Source organism: Pteropus vampyrus, unplaced genomic scaffold (genome assembly GCF_000151845.1).
Source record: "Pteropus vampyrus isolate Shadow unplaced genomic scaffold, Pvam_2.0 Scaffold1000003401, whole genome shotgun sequence".
NCBI lineage: Eukaryota > Metazoa > Chordata > Mammalia > Chiroptera > Pteropodidae > Pteropus > Pteropus vampyrus.
The window spans coordinates 19,248-32,921 of record NW_011917803.1 but is presented as its reverse complement, the minus strand read 5'-3'; positions in this window follow the sequence as shown (position 1 = coordinate 32,921).

The following is a 13,674-nucleotide window of genomic DNA, read 5'->3' as shown; positions in this document are numbered from 1 at the left end:
TGTTTCCATACAATTATGATGATTTTTTTGTTCTATTTCTTTAAAAAGTCCCGATGAGATTTTGATGGGGATTGCATTAAATCTGTATAATGCTTTAGGTAATATGGTCATTTTAACTATGTTGATTCTTCCAATCCAAGAATGTGGAATATCTTTCTATTTCTTTGTATCTTATAGTATAGGTCCTTCACATGTTTCATTAGAATTATTCCTAGGTATTTTATTCTTTTTGTTGCAATTGCAAAAGGAATGAGTTTTTCTACTTCTTTTTCTGACACTTCCTTATTAGATTACAGGAACTCTATGGATTTTTGAACATTGATTTTGTATCCAGAAACTTTACTGTATTTGCTTATTGTTTCTAGTAGTGTTCTTTTGTAGTCTTTAGGGTTTTCTATACAGTGAATCATTTCATGCGCAAATAGTGACAGTTTCCTATTTGGATGCCTTTTACATCTTTCCCTTGCCTGATTGCACTCATTAGAACCTCTAATGTTATATTGAATAAGAATGGTGATAGTGGACAGCCTTGCCTTGTTCCTGATCTTAGAGGGAAGGTTTTTAGTTTTTCACCATGAAGTATAATGTTGGCTGAGGGTTTGTCATATATGGCCTTTATTATGTTAAGGTACTTTCCTTCTATACCGATTTTGTTAAGTATTTTGATCATAAATGGATGTTGTATCTTCTCGAAGGCTTTTTCTGCATCTATTGATATGATCATACGATTCTAATTTTTTAATTTGTTTATGTGGTGTACCACATTAATTGATTTGCGTATGTATCTTGAACCATCCCTGTGCCCCTGGGATGAAGTCCACTTGATCATGGCGTATAATCTTTTTAATATGTTGCTGTATTTGGTTCGCTAGTATCCTTATTTAGGATTTTTGCATCTGTGTTCATGAGGGATGTCGGTCTGTAGTTTTCTTTTTGTGTATTATCTTTACCAGGTTTTGCTATCAGGGTAATATTGGCCTCATAAAATGAGTTGGGAAGTATTACCTCTTCTTCGATTTTTTGGAAGAGTTTGAGGAAAATAGGTACTAAGTCTTCTTTGAATGTTTGGTGGAATTCACTGGTGAAGCCTTCTGGTCTTGGGCTTTTACTTTGGGGGAGGCTTTTGATGATTGTTTCATTTTCCATACTGCTAATCATTCTTCCAGTTCTTCTTGATTCAGTCTGGGAAAGCTTTATCTTTCTAAGTACTGGTCCATTTCTTCTAGGTTATTAAATTTGGTGTTATATACCTTTTCATAGTATTCTTGTATGATCCTTTGTATTTCTGAGGTGTGTGTCATAATTTCCCTTCTTTCATTTCTGATTTGGTTTATTTGTGTCTTTTATGTTTTTTTCTTTAATGAGTCTAGCCAGATGATTGCCAATTTTATTAACCTTCTCAAAGAACCAGCTCTTTGTTGCATTTATTTTTCTATTGTTTTTTTGCTACGTTTTGTTTTTGATTTCATTCATTTCTGCACTAATTTTGATTATTTCTTTCCATCTGCTGACTTTAGGCTTCATTTGTTCTTCTTTTTCTAGTTTTTTAAGATGAAACATTGGGCTCATTCTTGGTTTTTGTAATCGACCTGTAATGATATGAACTTTCCTCTTACGTCTGCTTTTGCCCTTTCCCAAAAGTTTTGATATGTTGTACTATCATCATCATTCGTTTCTATGTATCTCTTGATCTTTTTATTTTTTCTCTGACCCAGCTGTTCTTCAGTAGCATGTTGTTTAATCTCTATGTATTTGAGGTTCTTCCTGCTTTCTTTTTGAAGTTGATCTCTAGCTTCAAAGCATTATGATCAGAGAATATGGCTGGTATGATTTCAATCCTCTTGTATTTGCTTAGGCTATTTCTGTGTCCCAGTATGTGATTGATCCTTGAGAATGTTCCATGTGCACTAGAGAAGAGTGTATAATCTCCAGTTCTTGTAGTTGATTTCCAATTTCATAATATTGTGATCAGAGAAGACGGTTGATATAATTTCAATCTTCTTAAATTTTTCTTAATCTTCTTAAATGTATTGATACTTGTTTAGTGGCCTAATATGTGGTCTATCTTGGAAAATATTCCATATGAACTTGAGAAGAATGTAAATTTTGCTTGAGAAAAATGTGAATTTTGCTTTGGGGCGAAATGCTCTGAAAGTCTCTGCTAAATCCATCTGATCAGGTGCGTCCTTTAGGCCCAATGTTTCCTTGTTAATTTTCTGTCTGGAAGATATGTCCATTGGTGTCAGTGGAGTGTTAAAGTCCTCTAATATGAGTGAGTGTATTACTGTTGATCTCTACTTTTATATGAGACAGTAATGGCTTTATGTATGTAGATGCTCCTGTGTTGGGTGCGTATATGTTTACTAGGGTTATGTTCTCTTGATGTGTCGATCCCTTTATCATGATGTAATGTTCTTCTTTGTCTTTTATTATAGCTTTTGTATTAAAGTAAGTTTTGTCTAAGTATTGCCACATATTTGGGGTCAATTTGAAATGATTTATTTTAAATGTCCTACTGTTACCTTCTTTAGTTCTTAACTTTAGCCATAAACATGCCGACCTTGTGGATATATGGTGTGTGGGGGGCAGAGGGGGACGATCTGTGTTTGTGTATGTGTGTGTGCGTGTAAATGCATGCCTTGTGTTATAAATTGCCATTAGTCTTGTTTTTCAAGAATATGTGCTTTGTCGGCCATTAACTTCAAATAGCTTGGTATGTATGAAGCACATGGTAACTACAAGTGAAAATGTACAAGAGATATACAAGAAATAAAGAGATAGAAACCGAAATACAACATTACAGAAAGTCATCAACATACAAGAGAAGAGAGCAAGAAATGAGAAAGGAACAGAGAAGTACAAAAACAACCTAAAAACAATTAACAAATGGCAATAATGACATACGTATCAATAATTACTTTAAATGTAAATGGATTCTAAGATATGGAAGCAACCTACATATCCAATGATAGACGTTTGGAAAAAGAAGATGTGTTACTTATATACAATGGAATATTAGTTGGCCATGGAAAAGAATGAAATCTTACCATTTGCAAAAACATAGATGGATCAAGAAGGTATTATGCTAAGTGAAATAAATCAGACAGAGAAAGACAAATACCATATGAAATTACTTCTATGTAAAAGCTAAAGAACAAAATAAATGAACAAATAAAACACAAACAAACTCATAGATACAGAGAAGAAACTGATGGTTGACAGATGACAGGGGTTTGGGGGACTAGGTGAAAAAGATGAAGGGACTAATAAGTACAAATTGGCAATTACAAAATAGTCACAGGGATGTAAAATTTGGCATAGGGAACACAGTCAAAGACATAATAATCACGTATGATGTCAGGGAGATCACTTGGAAAGCTATGTAAATGTCTAACCACCATTCTGAACACCCGAAACTACGATAATACTGAATGTCAACTGTAATTGAAAAAAAATTTTAATTTCTTGAAAATGACATATTCTTTATAAATTCAACCACATCTTTATCTTCTTGTTTTACCACACCAAATACAGTCCCACTTGCAGTATGGGAAATGTGTATTACCCAACAATGTGAAGACTATTGGTGAAATCGATGTACAATTTTTTAAAAGTAATATATGAAATACAAATGGTATGTTGCTTCCAACAAAACTGTGTAACTCACTTTAACTCATTTGGGATTAAGTTCCTTCCTGACGTTGGCTTGGAGTTGCCCTGAATTCCTGGCCAAGGGGGCCTCGGCAGAGGGCAGGGGGCCTCGGCAGAGGGCAGCTAGCCACACGGCACCCTGCTTCAGCCAGAGGGAGAGAGTGCCAGTTAGACACAGTCCTGGGATTTATAACCTTTTCTTGAAAGTGTCATCCCATGTCATTTGGTGTCCTAAGTGACATTTTCCTATTGCTCTGTGAACTCTACAATGTGTGCTCTGCTGTTTAATGATTTGTGTGAAATTATTGGTCTGCAGAATGATAAGGTGACACCTCCCATCCTTAGTTACCCTTAGATTGTACTAGCATGGAATTAAGGGAAAAATCTCCCTTCTCAATGGGGGACAGTGGGCATGGCGAGGTGCTTCTAGGCTAGTGCAAAAGAACTCTATTTCTTGGTCTCAAGCAAGGCCAGCCTTCAAATCTGGGCAGATCTCAGAGAGTGAGTAGGGTGAGGCAGAAATCCTTCTTGGTCTAGGAAGGAGTTGCACTTGGTCTTAAGTTTCAGGTTCTTTTCAAACCACCACCCACACAATGACCACCAGTCCCAGCACCTAATAACATCAGACTCTGGATGCCTCAATCTCTGGGCTCCTTCAGTGCCCAGCAGGGACTGGAGAAGCTCTTTGCTTCTGTCCCAGGATCCCTGTGTTAAGAAAATTAACAGATACAGAAGAAACTCAAATGTCTTTAGGAAAATTGGTTATTTAATCCTTGAGGCAAGGACATGAAAGAAAGGTCATAAACTTCCAAGATGAAATTTCGACAGAAAAATTTCTTCTAATGTTATAGTTTCATCTAAAAATCGTGATCAATAAAAAACAAATATTCTCAAAATATCCTGAGACAGAAAGGAAAACTTTAAATATTTATCAGTGTTAAAAAGGAAATCTAGATTCAGTCTTCTAAGATCGTTAAAAGAAACAGACTATAATAAGGTAGTAAGTACCGTTGAAACTCTGCTGCTATTCTCCCCCAAAAAAGGTGCCCTGGCCCTAAACAATCCTTTTTTTTAGTTTTGCTAATAATTTTCTTGTCCCATCAAGTTTATCCTTATAAAAAGCTTCAATTTTGTACAAATTCTCTGAGCGCTTCTCTATTTAGTAGATGGGAAGCAGCCGGATACACGAATCATTCAAAACAGCCAATCTTTAAATTTACCTCATTGAATTTTTGTTCTTTAACGACTCAATAAATTGACATATATGTACTTTTATGGCATAATTCTGCTCCTGGGTATATGTCTTATAGAAATTCTCTCACAAGGGGGGCTCTTTTATGTGGTGAAGTTGGGTAAGTGGCTATCTCAGTGTCCACTGTGGGACAGCAGATAGGCAAAATGGGCCAGGGGCTCATCAGAGGTAAATATGCCAGCACTAGAAGTAATAGATGAAATGTACATAAAAACAACCTAGAAACTTACAAATGGATGAAAAATAATGAAATATATTAGATATATAATTTGATCACCTTATCTCAGTTGAAGATATATGCACACACAAAAATATCACAGTACAAAACTAATACAAAAACACATAAAATATAAAATGGTTTGTATTTGGAAAGAAATGCAATAGAAGTAAGAAGAGCAGAGAAAAATGAATCACTAATAATAAAATACACATAATTACATGAAACCAGATGGGGTTCTGCAAAAAAACCAAAACCAAAACAAACAAACACTGGAAAATGGGGCATTAACTCAATGTGTTTGCCAATTAGGTATGGAAAACATAGCATCTCCGAAGTGTCCCTTCGATTCAGATAACTTAGTGTAACCAAAAATAGACAATTACAATTTTAAGTAAGGCATGGGACTCTGTCTTTCCCACTCCTATCTAATTCCTCCTTTACTCATTTCATACCCAATTCAGCTCCAGCAAGAGCTAGCTTTATGATCTTGCAAGGATCTAACCTCTCCTGGTCTCATCTCTAAAACCAGACAATCCTCCCTAACATGCTAACAGAACAGACATGAGAAGTGTCATTTTCCTAGGTGTGCCTGACAAGTACAGAAGCTTTCTACAGTGAATGGAAATGGCCAGGAATTTGACCTTTCTCCCCAGGGACCTTCCTTCTCCTCCCCACCCCCACCACTGCCTTTAATTCAATCAGGGGAAACCCGCAGACTTTCAGCAGACCCTCCCACCATGATGCCAGTTTCTCCTTAATCCCATTAGGCTCTGAGGCACTTTGCAATGCAAATGAGGGTCAGTCGCAGTAAGTGGACTTTGCCTTCCCATGGTCTTGGCCACAGAGACACTATAAAAGGCACACTCAGCACCTGACAGAATCATTCGCCTCTTCTCCTTCACCCTTTACGGGTCTCTGGCCACTCAGGAGGCAGAAGCTATGGAAGCCCATCCATCAACCTTGGAAGACCCGTCTTGGATGTGGGAACGTCCGGAGCCCACCATGCCACCGGGCCTGAACCGAGAACAGGCCTGGGCCTGGGCCATGGATAACTTCGAGTGGCTGAGCCGCCGCTCCCGCAACCCCGGCCACTCCTGCTGGGGACCGAGCTACGGTGCCTGCGGGCTGCTGCACCACGCTTGATGTTCCCGGAGCTGAGAGGGGCCAGAAACGCCGTCGAGACTCGCAGGTCACGGACCCAATGGCTGAAACCGAGACGGAGCAACAGTCACCTCAAGAAGAGGCTGATGTGACAGACCGCACAGACCAATGGGGCCTGAACGAGCCAGGGGATGCCAGCGGAGGAGGACAGACGCGTGGTCAGATCGTGGCCAGGTGTCCAGGTCACCCGCGGAAGCTGCTGAAAACTGACGCTTAAGACAGGATGGACAGGATGGAACCCGGAAAGGAACCCCAGCCTCATGCCCGGCCTGCAGCGCTGCTCCCTTCACCCCCATGTCCGGGACACCCCAGCTGGGCAGCTGAATCTTAGCTCTTTCTTCACGTGACATTCACTGTGACGACGCCCTGCGCGCCTAGGAACCTTGAGGTTTCTTGTGGTGGAGGACATTCTTTGTTTTTTCTCTCTCTCTCCTGAATAAAATAACATTTTCAATGACTAAAACGCTCCTCGTAATAAATAATATGCAAAGACAATTTTCTTTCGGTCTCCACAGAGTTGTCATAATTCTTTTTGTAATTGTACACAACCATTAAACTTTGTTTCTCTAATCTCTACCCCGTGGAATTGATTTGGGGTGGGTGCAGTCAGGATTAGAAGCCACATAGGTGGGCCTGGGGCAGAAAGGGGAGCAGTGACTCACAAAGGTCACTACTCATTAAAATCAATGAAATGCACATTAAAGCAGAGACAATTTCGTTTTGCATAATGGCACATATTAAAGAGTTTCCTTATATCCTAGGTTGTAAACACTGGGAAGGCAGTAACTCCCAAACACCACTGGCAGGAATGAATTTGAAAGGATCTTAGGAAAGGCAATATGGCAATATGCATTAAATGTTGCAATGTGAATCCAGTACTCTTTTGACCCAGAAATGCCATTTCCTCTGCAAGCAAGAAAGTGTAGTTTTAAAAACTACTGTGTGTTTCAGTAAGGTACGGGGAAAAAATTAATTATGGTACATGTGCACGATTCCAAACTAGGAAGCTCTTACAAATAAAATGGAAAACACGATTTTGAAAAGATACCACAGAGAACAAATGAGGCCCAGAGCACTAAGCCGGCTGGTGGCTGTCAAGACAGGGCTTGAAGGGCATGGTCCTAATCAAGGTGAAGGAAGAGCTAAGATTTCAGCTGCTCAGCTAGGGATAGAGAAGGGCAGAGTTGTGGGATCCCTGCCTACTTGGTCACTGGGGTGCTCTGGCTTGTCTGGGCCCCATGCAGCCACTGGTCTACGGCAACGACCTCTCATGGGCTTCTTCTGCCCAAAGGGGAACACATGTGTCAGCTCCACGAAGGCGGCTCTAGACAACTCTCCAAAATGCTCTTAGTGCAGAGAAAGCCTCAGAATCCTCCTCATTTTCTCACGCACACTGTAGTTTGTCTCCCAGCAGAACTGGGGCATTTGCCTGAGCCTTGCTAAGCCCTAGCGGGTTGCCCACACCCAGGCATCTGCAATGTGAACGGTGCGAGGTAGGCAGAGCTCCTGCCTCTTGCCTGCAGAAAATCAAACCCTTGTAGCAAGACAGATGAAGTCCATTACTTCAGGCCCCTAGATGGTCAAGCAATATGTCTGGGTCAAGAGGGAGAAGGATGCAGTAGTCTTCCAGCCTTGGACTTTTGCACCTCTCTGTTAGAGAAATTACAGCGTTCTTTTACTTACGTTGCTTACTTTTACTTAAGCCCTTAACTAACCTACTTTTACTTACGATATTTTACCTTTAGTCATGTACTTTCAATAGTTTTCTTTTTCTTATGTACGTTTTCTTACATTTTCATACTTTTGCTAACATACTTTTATTTCTCTTTACTTACACTTCCCTTTACTTTAGTAGTTACTAGTGTAAGTACTCTTACTAATGTACATACTTCTACAAAATTACTTCTATGAATGTATATTTCTTTTTAGTTACTATAATACTTTTCCTTACTGGCTTTAAACATACTTTTACTAAGTTAATTTTTCCCATGTACTTTTGCTTACCTACTTTTTCCTACTTTTTCTTTATATTCTTATGTACTTTTACTTACCTACTTTTACTTACTTTCACGAATTATTTTTACTTACCTTTATATACTTTTACTAACTTATTTTTACTCACATTTACTTACTTTCTACTTACATACTTACAATAACTTACTTTTACTTACTGACTTAACTTACTTACTTACTTAAGTAGTGCACTACCGTTACCTATGTCCTTTTGTTCACATATGTACTTTATGGACATTACTTCTACTGACGTGTCCTTGTACTTAGGTCCACTACTTTTTATTTATACAGTTACTTTTACTTACATATATTCCTTTAATTTCACATCCTACCTTCCATTAATATGTACTTTTACTTACTGAAGTATTTTGGCTTACTTACCTTTACTTATGCAATTTAACTGACTTTCCGCCCTTTATTTACATACACTACTTTTACCTATGTGTGCTTTCAGTGATGAATGTGATTATAGTTACATACACTACTTTCACTTACATACTTTTACTGACAGACTTTTATTTACCTACTTATTTTTGCTTACTTCCTCTTACTAATTGACGTTACTTAATGCCTGATTTTTACTTACTGACTTTCCTACTGACTTTTACTTACTCACTTGTACTTACCTACTTTTACTTACGGACTTCCTCTTCTTACTGAATTTTCACTTACTTATGTTTATTTACTGAACTTTACTTATGTACTTTTACTAATTTACTTTGTCTACCTTAACTTATTTACTTTTACTTACTTTCACTTGGTTTTTTCACTTAATTACTTCTTTTACTAAGTTACTTTTACTGAAGTCATTTAATTAGAGTTTTACTAACGTACGTTTATACTAAACTTTTAGTTACATAAGTATTTTTATTTACATACTTTTATCTAGGTACTTTTACTTACTTTGGGGTACATACTTTTACTTACATCTTTTTACCTTCTTATGTACTTTTACTACTTTTTATCTACTACACTACTTTTACCAATGCACCTATTTTTATTACATACACGACTTTTACTTAAGCACATACTAATACTGAGGTAAGTTCTGTTACTTATGGACACTAGTGCTACATATGTACTTCACTTCCATTCCTGTTTTTACTTATGTACCTATTTTTACTTATGTATCGCCTTTAACTTATATACTTTTAATTACCTACATACTTTTACTTAACCTACTTTTACTTACCTTCTTTTACTTACTTAGGCATACTCATACTTGTGTACTTACAAAAAATACATATATATATATATATTGTTTTCTGCTTTTACTTACTTTCCTATTTTTACTTACATGCGTGAATTTTACTTAAGTCTGGACTTTTATTTATGTATGTACTTTAACTTACAGACTTCTAATTATTTAGAAAGATTACCTACTTACCTCCTGCTATATACTTATCTACATTGTGTAGTTGTACTTACATATTTAATTACATACTTTCACTCAGCCACATACTTTTATATAGTTCCCTACATTTACTTATTTTGTGATCAAAATTCTAAAATTTAATATTGATACAAATAGACATTATCATAAGAAATGTTTAACATTTAAAAGCACAATAATATTTAATCTAATGAAAAAACAAATTAAAATAAAATGTAATTAAATAATAAGGATGATATTTAAAATAAGTGAAGTAAATAAATATAGTCTAATGAATAGATAATTAAAAATGAGATTGAATAAAGAATGTTAAATAACATAAAATTTTAATTCACAGTATTTGAATTTTAAAATAGAATATAAATTTAAAAATCAATTATTAATTAAAACTTAAAAATAACTACAATTAATTAAGTGAATAATATAAAGGACAAAAATGAATAATAAAATTAAATATAAATAAATTTTAATAACAAAATTAGAAAATTAGAACTAAAATAATACATATTTAAAATTAAAAGCCTTTGAAAATATAAATTAAATAAATACAGAAGGTAAAATAAAAGGAATTAGAATAATCATATTTTTATAATCTTTATATTTAAAAATTTAGATTTAATAAAATGAGAATCTTAACATACAAATTATAAAGTAAATATAATGTAAAAATAAATGACATTTAGCAATAAAATGAAATAAATGAATTATAAATTACTAAGAGTTAAATTGCTTTAATTTAAAAGTAAATTAAATTTTTTAAAATAATATAAGCAATATTTAAATTTAGAAAGTTTTACCTACAAATTTAAACTAAGTAAGTTTTTATTAAAAAAATTTGAATTTAAAGTAATATAAAATCTTATATGATTATAATAACATAAAATATGGTGCAAATAAAAATTAGAGAATTAACAAATAAATAAAAATAATTTCCTTAAAAACTAAATTAAAAATTAGTTAATTCACATTCATAAAAGGTCCAAAGTTAAAAATAAAATAATGTTTAAATATACTTAAGACATAAATTTTATTAATTAAAGTAAGTGAAATAATTAATTTTTAAAAATAATTAAGTTACACTAATAGAGAATTTTAAATATTACTTAAGACTAAAATAATAAATAATAGTAATCATATGTTCAGCAAATAATTTATTAAAATTAATTAAAACAAAGAAATAAAATAAATACATTTAATTATTTAAGAAAGAAAAGCATATTAAAAAGATAAAGTAATACAAAAATTATATTAATATTATATACTTATTAAGGTAACAATATAAAATAACATAAGCACAATTATTGTATATTAAATAAAATAATAGAAGTTAAAAATATATACGATACATGTATTGTATTATTAGTTAATACATTTAAATTTAATACATGACGACTAAATATTTAAATTTAATATAGATAATTGGTAATAAGTTTAATTAAGAAAAAATTTAAAAATTTTTAAATTACTGTTTATATGAATTATTTATATAAGCAAACTGCACAGAAAAAACAGATAACAAATATTAGATAAAGAAATCATTTATGTAACATAACTTATAAGTTACTTATATATTCATTAATAAATAAAAGGTAAGTAGAAAGGGAATAAATAAAAGTAATGAATAAATAATATAATAAATGTACTTAAATGTAATGAACACTATGAATAAGAGAAATGAATTAGATTAACTCAATAAAAATCAATAACGAACAAAGATGTAATTAAGTAAATAAAAATATATTATAAAATATATATTAAGATATTATAAAAACATATTAGTGTTCTTTATTATATCATTATACTGTCATATACTAATTACATATTATTTCACTATTATGTAGTTACATCATCAAATATAACGGTAAATATATAAAAGTGAAATAGTAAACACTAAAAAAATTAAAAATAACATTTTAAAAAGTTAACACCTAAATTTTTAAATATTTAGAGATTTAATAAACAATTCAGTTTTACTTTTTTAATTTTATTGTTTTTAATGTTTTATTTCTATTAATATTTGTTATATAAAAATAAAAGTTGGCATAACCTTTACAGCGATCATTGCGTTTTGCGTTTTTTATATCGTACAGAAATGTTTCCTCTGCTGGGCCGCCTACGGTCCTTTGATCTGCAGCTTAACCCCTAGCAGGACTGCTCCGTTTTAAGAGCAGAGAGTTAGTTCTCTGCAATACCGGAGCCCAGAGCACTTGGGAACCAAGGCCAGCCCAGCGCAGTCCGAGACTCTGGTCGCGGACGCAATAGGCGCCAGAGGCACCGGCGGGAGAGACCGAGCCGCAGAGGAAACAGCGTTCCTGCAGCAGCTTCCCGCGGCCGCGCAGTCCGACAACGGAGACGGACGGCAGGACACCGAGCCTTGGGACAGCGCGCACGCTGCAGAGCGCCACAGACCTTCGGTGACCGCGCGAGGGAGCCAGCATCGTGTTTTCTCAGGCCGCCTGCAGTGGATAGGTCGCGCTGTCAACACGTTGGGGAGGCTGCTGTCTGCCCTTCGTGCGCGAGTTCGAGCCCGCGGATGGCAGCTGCAGACTTTCTGAAAACGACTCTTAATTTTTAAATGTTTCAAGATGTAACAAATAAGTTTCAGTTAGTTTTAATTTTATTGTTTTTAATGTTTATTTCTATTAAATTTTGTTATGTAAAAATAAATTGGCATCGCCTCTATAGCGATCGTTGCGTTGTGCGTTTTTTATGTCGTACAGAGGTGGTGGGGCCTCGGCGGGGCCGCCTTCGTTCCTTTGGTCCACAGCTTTTCCCGCAGCAGGACCGCCACGTTTTAAGAGCAGGGAGGTAGCTCCCCTTCGAGAGCACGGTCGGCCTCTCCAAACCGAGCAACTGCTGCGCCCTTGAACCCGTGCCAGCGCCTGCCCAGCCCGTGTGCCGCTCCGACTCCGGATTTGCTACAGCAACCGTCGGCGGCGGCTCAGAGCTCTAGAGGGCGGTGGCGGCGCGGCTGACCGCTCGGAGTGAGAGCCGGGCTTTCGTCGCGGTCCGGACACCTCTAGCCGCTCTCTGCGTTCTGCAGGGTTTGCACTGCAGACCCCAGAACAGCAGCGGCGGCCTTTTTGGAAGTTTCCCTGGGAAAACACTCTTCTGTAAGGAATAAAAGTGCGTTTAAGTGTCCCTTCGGTGTCCCTTGTCAATGTTTGATTCTCTTTGTCCTAAAGTTTCTTCTTACAGTTCCGGTCGCTTATTACTTTCCGTTTCCTCGTTCGAATATGAGCTCTGGAAACTGAAATGGATCCGTGATCTCCGTCTCGCCCGGCGTTTGTCTGGATCGTTTTGTCAGCCGAACGTGTCTCGCCGGCAGCTTGGCTAGTTGCTCTTGACTGCGCTTGTTGAAATTGTTCTTTTTAGTGCTAGGAGGACTGCGTTGGGTCGTGTGTCTCTGATGGGTTCAAGGTGCCGGCCGGCTCTCCGCCTATCCGCGAGCGTTTGGGGCGCAGCCCACGCGTCTGGTCGAACGCTAGGTTTCCTGGTCGCGCTGGTGCCGAGCGGTGTCTCAGTGGCCTCGCCGTTACTTGCTCCGGGTGAGTCATTTTCCCGAGCAACAGCGCTAGTGGCACGAAACCGCCGGTCCCTCATCTCTCCTTCCCAGTGCGGGGCAAGGCAAAGCTCCCAATGGAGAACCCCTAGGTTCTCTTGTCCTAACAGGGTCCCCATATCGCTGGTTTCCCGGGACGGGTCTCAAATGCCCAGCAGCGCCGCGGGCGCGGAGCCCGTTCCGGGTGTGCGCACTTCGGTTGTGCGTGGAACCGGCACTATTGCTGTCAAGGAACAACGTTTGCTTTCAGTCTAGGGCGTTTTCTCAGTGACAACACCGTTCAATCCTCTAAAACAGACGCGTTCTCTCAGACCCGTCTGTTTTTCCAGCCCCGCGCCGCTCTTTGCTCCTTTCCGGCCCTGCTTGGACCCGGCAACACGGTGTGCTGGGAGTCAGGGTTTGGTGAGTTGAGGCTCGGATGA